The 12,773-nt window shown below is 31.9% G+C and overlaps 1 protein-coding gene across 1 annotated transcript in view; it reads left to right on the top strand.

Moving 5' to 3' along the window:
* Positions 1 to 1,003: 1,003 nt before the first annotated feature.
* The window catches only part of LOC127707865 (glutamate receptor ionotropic, NMDA 2B-like), a 58,151-nt gene continuing 46,381 nt past the window's right edge, over positions 1,004 to 12,773 (top strand). Inside the window, exon 1 of the mRNA XM_052212610.1 lies at positions 1,004 to 1,185. The gene's annotated coding sequence lies outside the window, so the exon portion shown is untranslated. The remainder of the gene's footprint in view (positions 1,186 to 12,773) is intronic.

Genomic DNA, 12,773 nt, shown 5'->3' on the forward strand with positions numbered 1-12,773 from the left:
TTGCATTTGTTGTCGTTAGAAAAGGTAACCTAGATCATATATTCCTAGTTCAAAGATCGACTCGTATGATAACAAGTTAGGGGATTGGTCCTTTGATAGTCCATTTGAGAATTATATTTGCTGACCCCATTGTTACTATAAACAGAAATGAAAAATTCTGAAAACATACCGACTTCGTCTACTCGAACTAGTTTTGGTAAGAAAGTTGCTAAACTGATTTGATGAACCGGTTCAATATTGAAATGACCCAGACTATCTTATGGGATAAACGATATAAATTTCCTCCTGTGACACATGTTATCTTCCTGAATATGCATGTAATACTTGCTACTGAAAGTTAAGCATCCATCAATTGGTCAGTCTCATTGGTAATTGTATTACACCTCTTTCTTTTTAAACACTTCTTATTCATTTGTTTATGTGATAAATCAATTACCAAAGATTTGCATTCAGTAATTAATTATTCATTAATCATTTTAAATATATTTCTAATATTAATGTTTTCGAACGATGTTTCTAATGTAAATATTTACAAGGGTTCCTTATTCTACAGAATTTTGTATAGTTACAATTTTTACACCAAAATTGTTTTGAAACCTGAGCGTATTTTGTTTTGTTAATTACTCGGTAATGTCAGATATGATATGTTTGTATTCATGGAAAATATATTTTACAGAACACATTATTGTTGATAACTGAATAATGTTCTAATTCCTGATGACACATGACTGTTCTTTCTTCTGTCAATGTTCGATATTGTAATGTTCCATTTAGTTTCATGTCGAATCGTATGAAAATCATTTGAAAAACTACTGGCCATCTATAAATGTAATAATCTACGAAATAAACGCCCAAATAACATAGTTTACAAATTCCAATATCCTAAAGGTCAGAACCATTTACCGTAAATTATACTATTATATTGTTTAGCATATTTTCATGCAATTTTCTTGTAAACGATGCGTAACTACGTGTCTATAATAATTAGACATGGAAATACAGCATGTTGTACTATGCATTGTATACGGATGCATCTGATTACCGACTTGGCAGAGAGACACCCCCTGTACAATTAAGTACACATTTTCCTGGATATTCATAATTATTGAGGCATTGATCAACATAGCGAAGCTCGAATGGAACTAGATACTAAAGTTTCTGTTGAAGTATGATTTCTTAATTTAGGTAAGTAATTTAATTTGGTATTACCATCAATATTTTTCTAAAAATATAAACAGAAATAAGTGATCAATTGAGCTTATTATTTCTGTTTTTTTCTTTCTTTTTTGCTTATAACTTAAATGTATGATATAAACATGATAAACCTAATTCAAATGTTATTTCGTTCATTACCAATACAATGCATATACTTCACTTGTGATTCTTCAGACTGTAGTAGTAATATGTTTTCGATATTTTATTAGATCCTGTAGAATTAAATGAAGTTAGAATTTGAATTGTAATCTCTCGAAATACTCCTAAAAAAGAAAGAGATCACAAGAAAAAAATTATCATTTCTTTAATTTTCGTTTTTTAAATTATGAAATATTGTTTTCAAATGGAAATTCCTAAATATACACACTACAAAGAAGAACTTTTTACAAATTATTTTATAATTTACATTTTGCGCAAAAATTTCTAATACAATTTCAGGATAGGCATTTTCATTTGATAATTAACTGACATGTTTATTCCTTTCTTTATCTTAATTGATTTTGATCATTGTATACAATGTAAATGATAAGAAAACGTTGCGGCAATTGAGATTGATAATTGACAGAAATAGTTTGCTTCCTAAGCTATTTGTCAGCGCTTAATGTTGGATATGACTTGAAATAAGTATCAAACATAGTATTATTTCGATGACTGCGAACATCTTGTCTGTGTGGGGGAACTTTATGCGTTACAAAACAGTTTCGACGATTTAACATCATCTCGTATATACAGCAACAAAAACGTATTTACATAAAAAGAAAGCATACAACATGTACAATATTAAGAGGCGGAAGGATGCGGGGGTTAGGTTGAGTTACATAAATATCGATACAATAGCCAACGTATATAATTACTGGTGACACACATGATTAGATGTTCTATCGGTACCTGTTGTCTTCACAACAGCTGACTATGCTGAACAGGTCATACTTGAATGAAAAAACAATGTCAGAGAATCTATTTTGAAAACAGCTGATATATTGCTTAACCGTTTATATCTGATAGGATCATCATTTATCATATACCATTACAAATCCAATTACAACACTTTCGTTACGGACAATGCCATTACTGTTTTTACTAAAAACTGAACAACAAAAAAAATTATAAGTTAAAAATATGTGCAGCGATGAAGAAAACTTCATTTCATTTTATTTGTTTAAAATAAAAAAAAAAATGCCCAAGATACATTCATTCTTGGTGACACACAAGTTCACCAAAGTCTAGACGACGAAGAGCAATAATAGTTCTTTCCATTTGATGTAAACATTATATCCAGTTTGTATTACATACTTTGCTGTATTCTGTATATATATATATATATATATATATATATATATATATTATATTTTATTGTGAAACTATCCCTTTACAACGGGGGCAAGCGCCAGCGGGGTACTGACACCTGCGTCATAAAAAAAGACATCGTAGTATTTACAAACAACATTATATGATTGTAATAAAAATGGTACAGGATACTTGCAAATATTTAAAAGTCTAATAAATAGATTAACGCTAAAATATCATAATACATTGGTTATTTCGTAAAAGTACATTACAGTAACAATTTCATATGCATATATAATTGGGAATCTTTCGTCCATAAAAGATTAAAAATATCAATCTTGAAACTAAGAACGTTCGCACAAAGTTCAAGATATTATACATTGGAAATTTTATCAAGTAGAAAAGAACGTTCATTCATAACGTCTACAAGGTATTTTTTTCACGATCTTATCTAAACTATTACCTAAGTCTGGAGAATACAAGTAACCCAGATCACCTATCATGAACTGTATTTGTGTTAAGGGCGGCAACTCCGAAAAACAGATATCCATTTTTAAACTCTCGAAACATGCTTGTGTGTCAGTACTTGTTCTTTTCTGGTAGCCGAGAAAGAAGGACAATCTAACATAACGTGAAAGATATTCTCAGTCGCATTTGAGGAACATAACTGACACTCGTTATTTGTTATCAGATTCATTCGTTGAAGCGTTGCATTTATAGGCAGACAATTCGTTCTCGCCAAAAATTTTAGCCTTGTTGAGCGGAAGTCATCAACATTTGATAGATACGGCTGCTTACGTTTAACAACCACAAAGGATTGGTACAAGTTTAGGCTACTCTTTCCTAAAATATTAGATAGTTGAGTATTGGTCGTTTCGTTACCATAAAGTTTGTTAAAGACATTTACGTTTATGTTTCCATTTGCATAATGGTCAAGACCCTCAGTCTGTAGAATAGTTTCGATATTTTCTATATATTTCCATTCATTACATTTAACAGGTATAATTTCATTTAGGATAATTTTAGACAGCCGATTATCGGGCAGGTTTTTTTATCTAGCGTAGTATGCAATTCTTTGTCTATCCATAAATCTATTTATTAACTCCCAGCCAAATTCAGCTAGAAGCGCATTTTTGTGTTTAGGATGATTTTTCCCACTTTATATTGAAAACTTTCTAGTAATTCGATACATTTCTGGGATGACGGGAACCATACTGAACATCCATACGTCAGTGATGGTCGAATAGCCGACATCCACAGAGAATGTCCAAAATTTATACGATTGAAATCCCCATGATCACCTAAAATACGAATTGCATGATTTATTTTCCGTTGAAAATTTTCTTTCAGGTACTGCTCTATATGGTATGTAGATTTAAGGGATCTTGAAAAATATACGCCTAAATATTTATATTCATTCACTTCTTCGATGAGATCATTCCCAAGATACCATTTTTTATCTGAGTCTTTCTTTTTACCTGTAACCAGAACCTTCGACTTGGATGAATTAAACTTTAAGCTCCATTTTGAGACAAATTTATGCGCTATGTTTAAAAGAATTTGTAGCTCATCTTCCGTGTTTCCTAACAGGACAATGTCATCAGCGAAAAGAAGACAGTTAATTAATTCAGAAGCGATGCTTATACCAAAATTTGCCTCCTTCAGCATATCGCATAGGTCAGTCATTAAAACGGAAAAAAGTGTAGGAGATAAGACGCATCCTTGTTTAAGACCAAATTCTTGATCGAACCATTCAGACTCGTAATTACCAAAAAGAACTTTATTGCTAACATTTTTATATAGTGCCCGTAGAATCTTCCAGCATTTACCCTGTATACCCTTTTTCCATAGGAGATAGAACAGTCCATCCCGCCAAACTTTATCGAAAGCCGATGAAAGATCAAGGAAGGCAAGACAAGTCTTTTCCTTCCTTGACTTTTTCATCGAACAAATTCCGTTAAGTGTAAAAATGTGATCCTCCACCCTCCTGTCTTTTCGGAAAGCACCTTGGGTTCCCCAAGTATCCCTTTATCTTCAATATAACCCATAAGATTACATTCAATTAGCTTACAGTATACCTTATATACATTTGATGTAAGAGTTATACCTCTGTAATTACTCAGAGAGTGTGCAGACCCACCTTTGTGTATGGGTATAATGATTCCTTTATGCCATTCATCTGGAATTGTTTCTAGATCTGTAATGTTTGTAAAAATATGAACAAGGGAGTTCAACAAGATGTCCCCACCATATTTAAGGAATTCGTTAGGAATGCCATCAGTACCACAGGCTTTTCCAGATTTGAGACTTTTCAAAGTCTGTTAAATTTTATTTTCGTCGAAAGTCACCGATAGGTATATCACATCCTTTCTTTTATCTTGTGATCTTCGAGAACAAATAAAAAAAACAGTTGACTCTTGTAGTTTATTGTTGTTACTGAATTGATTAAAAGACGAACATTATGCTGTTTCTTGATTTGATCTGATAAATACCTGGAGAAATGTGAATTGTATACAGATTATGACGCTTTTGTCTTCTAAGAGCATGGAAGACACGACATATTTCACATTTTTGTTTTTGGTTGATTATGATTTGTGACATTTTTTCTTTCATTCCGTCTAAATGGACTGCAACGATTTTGCTGCTGGTGGTACTGTCGTGAATTAAATTAATATATATTTTTTATTTATCATTTTGTAGATTATTTAATTGGTTGCATGAAGAGACATAAATTGTCGAATTGCGCATCTGGTACGGTAAAACTCGCACCGTTAATGTGATTGCATCGCACGAATCCAAATAGACCTTAGAGGGTTTAAGCTGTTCCCTTAGGTTTAGTTGGTTGTGGTGCTCTTGGAGGTTTTAAATAATTGGTTTTACATATTTTATATATGCGGGCATGCGTATCTGATAAAAGTTATACAGGAAACACGTATCATTTGTATGGAGATTGGTATCAAACGCTTAGATTTGATTTTTTATTCTTTAACATGGAATATTTGTTAAGTCTTAACATTGCATGATGCCTACAAGTTTTAATAAGATAAGAGTGTCAAAAAATTATTTTTATTTTGTGTTTAATATATATATAATGATGGCTGACGGCAAGTTTAAAATCTTTTGAAGATTTTATTTGAAAAAAAGTGTAATATAGCTAAAGGTATGACTGCTGAAAAGTATACACAAGCTTAGATAAGGTTACTATGACTGTTACTAGTATCAAAAAACATATACAGAGAGATAATAGCACTTGTAATCTGTGTTATTTGTTGTTCCTTAAAAAAATAAAAAAAGCTATTTCAAACGTTAATGAAATGCTTCGTGTACAAATCAGGAAAACAGATAGTTTAACAAACACAATATTTATACCTGCATAAAAAAGTTTGAAAATAATCCTGTCAACACAATTTCCATAGATTATGATATCTTCTACTAAAGGACCCATGATCTTATTTTGTGCTTTTTGTTTTATGGGAAACCGTAAAAGTAACATATTACTTTTAACCTTTTTTCAATAAATGTGGAATTATTGGTGAACCATACTGATTATTTAATTTCATTATAACTTATTAACTTCCATCATTCGTTCATCAACTATGTATGAACTCTGTGGAAAACTAAAGTGCACTCGTTGAAATGAGATCTTCTACAAAAACAGATTCCGTTTTATATTCCCATGTTCTGAACCATAATTACGAGTTTCAGTTTAATTATTTTTTGTCTTAAATACTGTATATTTCGCGTTAATGCTACAAACAAAGCCAATTCAATGAATATGCTGATATTGTAATTGCAGATATTGTAATAATGAATGTTAATTATTTTAATATGCACTGATTGAGTACACAAATCGTTAAAGGCAACCAATATTAATTTTGTTCAGATCTCTTTTTCTGCCCTAACAAACATTTCATTTATCAATTTAATAATTTTTAATCATAGCATGTACAAAATTAAACACGCATGTTGATAATTTGTAATCTGGTTTGTATAATCTGCCTTGATGAGTTTATTATCCAAAGTGATCGCATTAATTAGTGTAAACCATCTGTATTGAATAAATAAGAAAATGAAAACTCATAAACTCATAATAAGACCTGCAGTATAACACATCACATATGCAGCATTCAGTTTCAATGAACATCGCCGGTATTAAAACGATATAGACATCTTTACCTTGTTTTCACTAAAAGGTTAGAGATGTGCTTTTCGACTGCATGTCTGTTCTGGTTGATTGGTTTATCAGCTGTTGGGTTGCTGCTACATTGACCTACATCACATTTTACTTATCGTTATATAACTGTCAGCACGCTTAGATATGTAATATCAAACTATTCATTTAGCGGTGCATAAAATGCAATACTAATTTCAGCATGCCAAGAGTCAACATCGTGTTGAAGTCATTACTGTCGAGGCAGGATTTATTTTCCTTTTTTTTAAAACCATGTGTATATTTACTGAGATTCGTTTTTTGTGAAAATACAGATCTCAGTCTAGAAATATTCTAACTATACTTTATCAATTTCCGGAATTCTACAAATTTTCCAATTTGAAACATCAATATTATACATATTGTAATGATAATTTTGGTAACAGAAATTAATAAATAAATTTGGTCCTGCTTTTAAAACTTTATTTCTTTTGTGTACTCCTAAGCTGAGACTACTATAATATATAAGTCTATAATATAATATATCGTGCAAATCTGATTCCACTCACAAGTATTTAATAAAAGTTCTTTTCGCAGCCAGCCATTACAGTCATATTATTAATAAAGTTTACAAATCGGACTTCAAATTTTTCTCCTTGGCTGATAAAGGTTATAATTATACTGTCGTTGTTCAATCCCTCTTTCTTGTATTGTTTTGGATAAATATTAGTTTGCTAATTCACAGTTTGAAGTAATACTAAAATGTTTCTTTTATTTTTCTGTATTATTTGAGTTGGGCATTGCACCAGGTTTTGTCTGATGTTTCTGTATGAAATCATCTTTGAAGTACAGCAACCGATATTTAGTATATTACGGCCTGATTTATTATCAGCAGGTTAAGTACTTTGAGCTAGCTTTCAATATCTGCGAGCATTCTTTGATACGGTTTGTCGATTTAAAAAAAAAATACGTTTAACACGCCACGTTTTTGTATGTCTGTCCAAAGTTAGTTACCTCGTCAGTAGAAGTCGTCGTTACATATAAATGTTTTTTTGTTATTTGAAAAATAAGGTTTTAATGGCAGAGCTTTGTTTACGTTACATTTATTCACAAGTTTTCTAAACTCGGAACATTTCGAGCTTGACATATTGTAAAAAAAACCTATCTATTGTTGAAAACTGTATTTTTTCCCTCTAGAAGTCTTTTAGTTGTTTTCGTCATTGGATTGCTGTTTCATTGACGTAAACCAAACATCTCTATTTATTCAAACATGACAGGGATAATTCTGGCTTGTATTGACTTAAAGTTTTACCCTGTATCTGGCTATAAACGAATTTGGCCGCAGGCAAATGGGAATTTATTTTGAGATTTAAGACACTATATTAGATTTGTAAAACTGCATATAACTCTTCCGGATCACCTGAGATCATCCCCACTGTATGATGGGGTTTGCGAGTCTTTAGAGTTTTCTATGTTGTGTTTTGTAGACTGTTCCGTTTCCTCGTCGTTTAACGTTTTTTTTTTGTTATGGCGTGGTCAGTTTGTTATCGACTTATGGGTTTGAATATCCCCTTGGTATCTCCACCCTCATCTCCACCCCTCTTCTAGATTTTTGATTGTAAAACAGCTCATAACAATTTCGAAGCAAAATAATTGCTAAACGATTTTTACAAAAAAAAAACTATCATAAGTTCCGGTAAACAGGTTCACTTAACATACATAGCATTCTAACAAAATTATGCATTGTAAACGACTTCCATACATTCTAATTAAGTCGAACTATTTCACCTGCTGCAAATACCACTCCACCAATATAAAGTGTCTCTTTTATCTGAGGCGATAATATAGCATGTATAGTGCAATGTAATTACTGTATAGAACAACAGATCGAGGGTAACTTAATCTTAACCTTTACGAACGGCGTGGTGTAGGTACTGCAGAGATAATTTCAGGCTCTGTTGACGACCCAGGCTCTGTTGACGACCAGTGCTCCACCGAAACTCAAATAAAAGGAGATACTTTTTATTTGTTGCTTAAATATAATTCTTTTCCTTGTACATTTTTATGACTCACACATTAGGGTAATGTTATTATGTAACGGGAAAATACTTTGATAGCGTGTCTACTATACAGCTAATCTCAAATATTAACCCAATACCCAACCTAAAATTCGTATTATTACGATCTGAACTAGATGACCTTATGTTATTGGTTTTCTGTTTCGTTGCAAGATTCACTTTTCAATTTTTGATATAAAAATACTAATTAGGCGGTGAATAAAACACACGTTTCATTTTGGTTTACATTTAAGAGGTGCATGAAAATGATCTTTGATTTTCTTCCTTTTTCGAAAGCTTGAACAAATTAATTATATATTTTCCGACAAAATATATATATACATGTATTTATATTAGGCATTCGGGCTCATCTCTGCAGGGTATTGATATATTTATGAAATAGCGTCAGGAAAGATTTATACATTTTTGTTTTTATGATAAAGAAACGCAGAACACTACAAATAAAAACGGATCATTTTATGTTAACACCAAGATGCTGTTAAATGAAACTTGATACCCTGCATTTATCATGCTTTTCAACCACATATGATCAAACATCTGACAGTGTTACTGCATCTGGAAAATTTTAGATAATAATATGACACTTTTCCTGTATAATCAAAACTAATTGCTCTTTTTAGAACAAGAGAAAAGATAAAATATCTATTTATTACTTCTATGTAAATCAGATGTAATCGTCTCATATCTTCGGGGCTGACGTCCCTCAGATATGAGAAGCTAACATCGAATACATATACTTCAAACGATTTTCTATAACTAGAAACAAGATAATTCTGTAGTCGTTTGTATGTTGACATTACTTGCGTTTATCTGTTTGTCTCATCAGATCACACACTAGTTTTATTAATGCATGGATTTCTAAGGGGTTGGTCATTAGTGATATGAAATGCTGTTTTAACCAATTATCTATTCAGTATGACCTGGCTTCTTAGTGAAAGTTAGAATCAGTCGGTTAATGTAAAGATAAAATGTAAAGAATGATGTTTAAACTAGCAGATCAGATAGATAATGTGAACTTAGTTTGCAAGGGAATAAATAAATTCCGACTTTTTCTAATCAAACATTGTATATCGGTATATCACTGAGGTGGACCAATGTTTTTTGGAAAAGGAAGGATCCGACTAATATTTAGAACAGTATACCAATGGTTAATAAAAATAAAATTGAGAATGGAAATGGGGAATGTGTCAAAGAGACAACAACCCGACCATAGAACAGACAACAGCAGAAGGTCACCAACAGGTCTTCAATGCAGCGAGAAATTCCCGCACCCGGAGGCGTCCTTCAGCTGGCCCCTAAACAAATATATATACTAGTTCAGTGATAATGAACGCCATACTAAACTCCAAATTGTACACAAGAAACTAAAATTAAAAATAATACAAGACTAACAAAGACTAGAGGCTCCTGACTTGGGACAGGCGCAAAAATGCGGCGGGGTTAAACATGTTTATGAGATCTCAACCCCAAGTACACATTAGCCCTTCAGAGACTGAAATTTTTATTTCCAAATAATACACTCGACAAAAAAAAAAGAAACACACATTCTATATTTTGCAAAACTTTTATTGGTCAAAGAAGCAATCTTAAATAAATTAAAATTTCGGGATATTTTGATCTAGGGGTGCTGTATTTAATATATGAGCTGCGTCGGATAGAAATCGACCTTATGCAAGTGCACGTAAATATGTACATCTATAAGACATTGATTGATTTTGAAACATTCAAATACGAAATAAAAGATGAATTTTGGTCTGTTTTGTAGGGATCTTATAGCAACTCAATTTTCAGAAAGCTACAGACATTTCTGTAGAGATTTTTTCAACCCGAAATAGGTTAACAGATGTATTGATATTCATTGGAATAAGGTCGATTTCTATCCGACGCAGCTCATATATTTAATATATGAAAATTTTAAAATCTCGTATGATCATCTTTGAAAGTCCCGTATGTAAAGGAACTATTTAATTAAATGATCTTTTAAAAAATCTCATTGCAAATTTATTTGCTGTAACTCGTTTAAAGCCTTTTTCTGTAACGAAAAAGGAAAGTATGCTAGATACACTTACTGAAAATGTGAAGATATGGTTGAAGCTTTAAATTATCTGCTGGACAGCATATATGTACGTTTCGGCGATAAAGTGTATCGACAGGTAGTAGGTATTCCTATGGACACTAATTGCGCCACTTTAATAGCAGATTTGTTTCTGTATTGCTATGAATCACAACAATACCTACCGTTATCTTGATGATATTTTCTTGTTAAATAATCCAGAGTTCTCTAAATATACTACCGACATTTACCCAAAAGAACTTACTTTAAATAAATCTAACATAAACAGCAGTAGTTGTCCTTTTCTAGATTAAGACATTTCAATTTCTAAAGGGAAACTCCATACTATAATTTACGACAAAAGAGACGATTTTTCATCCCTATTGTTAATTTTCCTTTTTTAGACGGCGATGTTCCTTTGGCTCCATCATACGGTGTTTATATATCCCAACTCGTTCGTTATGCCCGTGTGTGTAGTGATGTCAGATTTTAACGAACGTAATCAATGCATCATTGGTAAATTATTAAGTCAGGGATTTTGTTACCATAAATTAATTAAAACATTTACTAAATTCTTTCATAGATACAAAGATTTGATTAGTAAATTTGGCTGTACCTATAGAAAACTGATTAAAAACGGTATTTCACATCCTAAATTTTACGGTAATATTGTACTAAAAGCGCGGATATCACTACGTGATCCGTGTAAACTCACCGAACCTTTAGACAAACTTATTAGTAAAGGTTATCTTATTAATGTTGTAATAAGATCTTTGAATATTGTTTACATTGGCACTAACATCGATTTTGTCATCAACAAATTCAAACATAACTAAATTTGTATTCTTTTCGAAAGTTTTTTGGGGATGTATAAATACACATCCACGTTTATTTTCTATTTAGAGATTGCTTTATCTATATATAACCTGATACATATTTATTATAAGGTTAAATCCTAACTATCCTACTGCCTGTCGATATTTTTATTTTGGCATTGCACAAGTCATATCTTCTTTGACTGTCAATGGCGTTAAACACTATTTTGGCCATCAACTAGCTTTCAGTAACTGCGAGTACTCTCAAATCGTACTTTCGTGTTAATTTGACCCGTTGACATGCACAATTTGTAATGCATTTCTGTTATTCAATGTTACTTATCTTGTGTTATATCTCGTCTCGCTATTTTTAATATGTACCACCTACAAGTATTTAGTATGACGATAAAATTTAACTTCTGTACTCGTACTGTGTACAAAACAAATTTATTTATTTTGTAAAAAATGTTTCCGTACTCCTAAGACCAAAATTATTATATTTAAATTTACCTGTGTACGTTACTTTATTTAACGCCATTTTGTCCCAGGTTAGAGTTGTCTTTTTTTCATTGTTTTACATCTTTTTTTTTATTAATATTGTATTTATATTGTGTCATAGATCAAACGTTTTCGTTCAGTGTATGTTTACTTGTTTTTGTTCATATGTCTTTTTGATTGAGTTAAGCCATTTCAATTGATATTTTATAGTGTGTCTTTTTATGTTGTAATGTTACGCTACTGTTTCAGGTTAGGGTGAAGGTTGGCGCCTGTTAAAACGTTTAAACCCGCTGCATTTGTATGCACCTGTCCTAAGTCAGGAGCCTGTTGTTCAGTGGTTGTCGTTTGTTGGTGTGGTTCATACGTGTTTCTCGTTTCTCGTTTTTTTATATAGATTAGACCGTTGGTTTTCCTGTTTAAATTGTTTTACACTAGTCATAAGACTCATTTTGGGACCCTTTATAGCTTGCTGTTCGGTGTGAGCCAACTTTGAAGGCTCCGTGTTGAAGGCCGTACTTTGACCTATAATTGTTTACTTTTTACACATTGTGAATTGGATGGAGAGTTGTCTCATTGGAACTCATACCACATCTTCTTATTGATATTTATCCAGTAAAGACAACCACAAAACCCCCCTGTTCTGGTCACAACTACATCTGTTAACGCCTGCTGCTGTA

Source organism: Mytilus californianus, unplaced genomic scaffold (assembly GCF_021869535.1).
Source record: "Mytilus californianus isolate M0D057914Y unplaced genomic scaffold, xbMytCali1.0.p SCAF_7, whole genome shotgun sequence".
Taxonomy (NCBI): Eukaryota; Metazoa; Mollusca; class Bivalvia; order Mytilida; family Mytilidae; genus Mytilus; species Mytilus californianus.